This window comes from Mesocricetus auratus, unplaced genomic scaffold (assembly GCF_017639785.1).
Source record: "Mesocricetus auratus isolate SY011 unplaced genomic scaffold, BCM_Maur_2.0 Super-Scaffold_6730, whole genome shotgun sequence".
NCBI classification, from domain to species: Eukaryota; Metazoa; Chordata; class Mammalia; order Rodentia; family Cricetidae; genus Mesocricetus; species Mesocricetus auratus.
In genome coordinates, this window is record NW_024429184.1 from 113,777,964 (window position 1) to 113,782,660 (window position 4,697).

General features: G+C 39.9%; 1 pseudogene; it reads left to right on the forward strand.

Moving 5' to 3' along the window:
- The first annotated feature begins 3,724 nt into the window (after nt 1-3,724).
- LOC101843748 lies at nt 3,725-4,435 on the forward strand (annotated as a pseudogene).
- Nucleotides 4,436-4,697: the final 262 nt, after the last annotated feature.

The window sequence follows — 4,697 nt, forward strand, 5'->3', positions numbered from 1 at the left end:
TCACACTGAATATACTTTCCAACTAACTGTAGTTAGCAAGTCCCCATCATCCAAGTTTATTCAAGTGTCCTAGATATTTAATGTAGTTCATGAAGAAATTGAAATTTCCTTTCAAATCTTCTCGTATGAAATATTGTGATACACTAGAGATTGTTAATTTAGGGTGGATATATGATAGTTTATATGTTATTTTCCCCCATAATCTCACAGGGAGTGGCACTATTAGGAGGTATGGCTTTGTTGGAGAGGATGTGACCCTGTTGGACAAAGTGTGCCACTGTGAAGGTGAGCTTTGAGGTTTCCTGTAATCATGACTCTGGTCAGTATCTGAGTTGACTTCCTGTTGCCTCAAAGATGTAGGGAACTCAGCTACTACTCCAGCACCACATCTGCCTTGTTCCCATTCATGATGAATGTCTGAAACTGTAATAGAGCTACACCAATGAAATGTTTTCTTTTTAAGAATTGCCATGGTGGTCATTGTGTCTCTTTACAGCAATAGAAACCCCTAACTAAGACAGAGGGGTTGCCATATCCATGCTTTGACTTCTGGGTGCTTTGGCTAGAGTTTTCTCTTACTAGTGTATCATTATCAGTGGATACATGATTGCATTCATCTACAAAGATACACATATCTACTGCATACTTGCCATCCAAGCAGTGTCATAGCTGAGAGACTTGGGTTTGAGATTGGGAGACTTGGCTTGCTGATACCTTACATGCAAAATGAATCATCAAATGTGACAACTGAGTGATTGATGCAGTAGAATCATTTGGTGCTGAAATCTGCCAAATTTTGTTTGCGTATGGGTTAAGAGATAGGGACTGCATTTTTAATCATCTGGTAATTGTATTTGGATCATCAAGAATTATTGAAGTCAAAGTCCATTAGGAAAAAATCTTGGAATGTCAATCTTGAGGTATTTTAAAATATGGTAATGGAAATATTCACGTTAGGGCTAATCATTTATTTACACATTTTTCATGTTATCTATTACATTACAAACCATTATGAAGGCATTATTAATGCTTTCTTTTCATGTTTGATAGAACAATGACTCAGAGGGGTTCAATGATTCCCTCAGTGCTTACACAACTAGTAAGTTAGAAGTTTTGGATCATATCCACATCTGTTTGCCTTTAAACTTTAGTCATTATATTAAATAATATGGGCCACTGATTGTCAAAATTCAATATATATCAGGACTACCTACAGTGCCTGATAGAGGACAGATTTCTATGGCCAGGCCAGATTTCTAGGGTCATCATACATTTCTTGTTCAGCCAGTGTGGGCTGTGCCATGACAATGTGCACTTACAGAAGGAACTAATGTTACTCACTTAAATATTATATTCTCTGCTGACCTAGTCCAACTCTAGTCACTTTACAGGTGTAACAAGTTCAAAATTAGAGGTGGAAGATGACCTGCTCAAGACAACAGTGTGTATGAGTAAGCCACAAGAAAACTGAAAAGGGGAGGAGGATTCTGACAAACAGAAAAAATAATGTCTTTAACTGCATCTCTCCCTTTAGCATCCTTGAAAAAAAGACATAGTGTACAAGTGACATAATGACTAATAATCATTCTGAAGTATGCCCTTCCTCTGCATGTTGGCAGCCACTATTACATTAAACTCAAATTAAGTTAGTCTTATTAATATAATTGTGAGCTACTTGTTCTTACTATACTGCTATATAATCACTGAAAATAATTGACAATTTTCCTGATTGGAACATATAAGTTCCGTAAGTTGGATACTTTGTTTGTCTTTACTTCTTCCTGTAGAACTATCTCCAGGAACACAGTGTAACATATGCAGGACATTTGGGAACCAGTATAAATACTGGATACATTGTGAACCCTCAATAAATGGTGGCTGTATTGCTGTTTTAGTTCTGCTGTGATCATGGTTGTAGTCATTCCAGAGTTTTCTGATTCTTTCTTTATCTTACAGTCTCCCTTATTGATTCCCCTCCCCTACTTTGGCAAAGAGTGCCAAATTCTATGATATTTTTTTCTTAATGATGTTTCCATTTTACAGCTGCTGAAAAACAGGCCAGTTATTAAATTTGTTTTTTTGGTTTTTGTTATTTTTACCCAAATTAACACTGCAGCCTGTAATTTCCTGTTTTCAAATAAGGAGTCCTAAACTACTGTAGACCCTCTGTCTTACCCTTCTTTTAAATCTTTTCAAGCAGTCAACTTTGAAGGCAGAATAGCCATTAGTCATTTGGGACATACTTTAACCCTTTGGACAATAGTAAGACATTTTGAAAGTGGTCCCTTTCCTGTCCAAATTTTTCCAGACTCAGTAACCTGTAAATGGTCAGGGGAACAGGGAAAAGGCTTTGCTGAATTCCTTCTGTAGCCTTTCCCCAAGACCAAATGATTTAGTACTAAGTATCTACACTGTGTGTAATAGGATATGCATGGATAATCACTTTCAGCTTTGAATAGGTGTTTTCAGGAGTAAACAATGAGAGATGGAGGGTGACTACTGTCCTACAAGTGCTAAAGTCATGGTTATCATCTCCAGTTGCAGGGAGATTTGTTGGAAGATTATTTAAAAGAAAAATCCTCAAGCACAAAGGCTTTCTGTGGTTGTCTGAATTAGGATATCTGAGGGTAGAGGTTTAGTTTGAATATGAAGTATTCACCCCAGGATTAAGACTTAGATATTTGTTCCCCAGCTGGTGGCACTATTTTGGGAGGGTCTGGGAGGCTTGTGAACCTGACTGGGGGAAGTAGGATGTAGGAGATACTAGTGGTATGTGTCATCTGTCTGTTTGTTCTCTGCTTTCTGTGTGCTATGATATGAACAGTTGTTCCCTGCTGCCTCCTTCTGCTGCCCTCATGGCCTATGCAGAAACCTGGTCTAAATCTTCTGAACCTTTTCTTCATTTTAAATTGTTTTCTCAGGTATTTTGTCACAGTAACAGAAAGGTGAACCAGATGTCTGTAGCTCTGAAAAACTCAGTAGTTGCTTGATTCCTCCCAAGAAAAACAGCAGTTCTCAGTGATTTGAAGGTGTGTGTGTGTGTGTGTGTGTGTGTGTGATGGGAATTCAGCAGTATTGTGATGACACTAAAACTAGCAGGCTTTTCATAACACCAAACATGGTCTTCTAAGAAAGATTATCCTTTCTTCAGAGAGCATCTAGTCTGCCTTACATCGCTTGAGGAGATCTTTCACCATCATTAAATGAAAGAAATGCTGCTACAACTCAGCTTTGAGCAGGCTACCCATCCTCAGAAGCAGCAAGATTGTAATCAAAGCATGTAATAGGAACATCTGCCCTTCTGGCTTCAATCAGGAGCTTGCATTTGAAATCACCCATTTCCTTTGTTTGTAATAAAAAACACAGCAATCTCAATATGTATTACCCGTGTCTCCCTGTCAGGCCTTAAGAAGGAGCCTCGATGAGGCTCAGCTGTGCCTGCTCTTGTTCAAGGGTGGCTGTCACTTAGGGATGCCATTCAGGGCTCTCTGTGTGCATTTTTATGCAAACTGTTCCTTATACTCTAAATCTCATTATCTTAGACATGTATACTCTAAACATTCTCAAGCCCGATCTTAAATCTCACATGAAATGCATCAGAAGACAAAGAATGGTCAGCTTAATTTCATTTCCATGGATTATGCTTCTGCAATTTGTTTTGCTTTCAAATCATTCTTTAAGAGTGGCAACTATACCTTTCCTTTCAGTGGCTCGTGGTGGCAAGATGGCGGGGCAGATTTCCAAGAAGAGGAAGTTTGTGGCCGATGGCATCTTCAAAGCTGAACTGAATGAGTTTTCCCACTCAGGAACTGGATGAAGACGGCTACTCTGGAGTTGAAGTCCGAGTTACACCAACCAGAACAGAAATCATTATTTTAGACCCCAGAAGGGCCGTCGGATCAGAAAGTTGACTGCGGTAGTTCAGAAGAGGTTCAGCTTCCCTGAGGGCAGCTTAGAGTTTTATGCAGAAAAGGTGGCCACAAGAGGTCTGTGTGCCATCACTCAGGCAGAGTCTCTATGTTACAAACTCCTGGGAGGACTTGCTGTGTGAAGGGCCTGCTATGGTGTGCTTCGGTTTATTATGGAGAGTGGGGTCAAGGTATGTGAGGTTGTGGTGTCCAGGAAGCTCCGAGGACAGAGAGCCAAGTCCGTGAAATTTGTGGATGGGGTGATGATCCACAGTGGAGACCCTGTTAGCTACTATGTTCATACTGCCGTGTGTCACGTACTCCTCAGGCAGGGTGTGCTGGCCATCAAAGTGAAAATCATGCTGCCCTGGGACCCAAGTGGTAAGATTGGACCCAAGAAGCCTCTGCCTGATCATGTGAGCATTGTGAAATCTAAAGATGAAATCTTGCCCACCACCCCCATCTCAGAGCAGAAGGGTGGGAAGCCAGAACCACCTGCCATGCCCCAGCCAATGCCTATGGCATAAGAGGGTCTTAGCAGCTGCATCTGGAGGCTGGATGTTTTCCTATACCAACACTTAATAAAATCTTGCACAAAGACAAAAAAAGAGTGGCAACAATAATTGCAACACCCCAAATTCTACATGTATATTATAAAATAGAAACAATGAATAATTCCAAAGTTCTGGAATACCACACTCCATGAAAGAAAATTCTTTTTGATGAGACTCATATTTTTTTAACTGTTTTGTTTTTTTAAAAAATTGGATTTGTTCCTACACAGTTTCA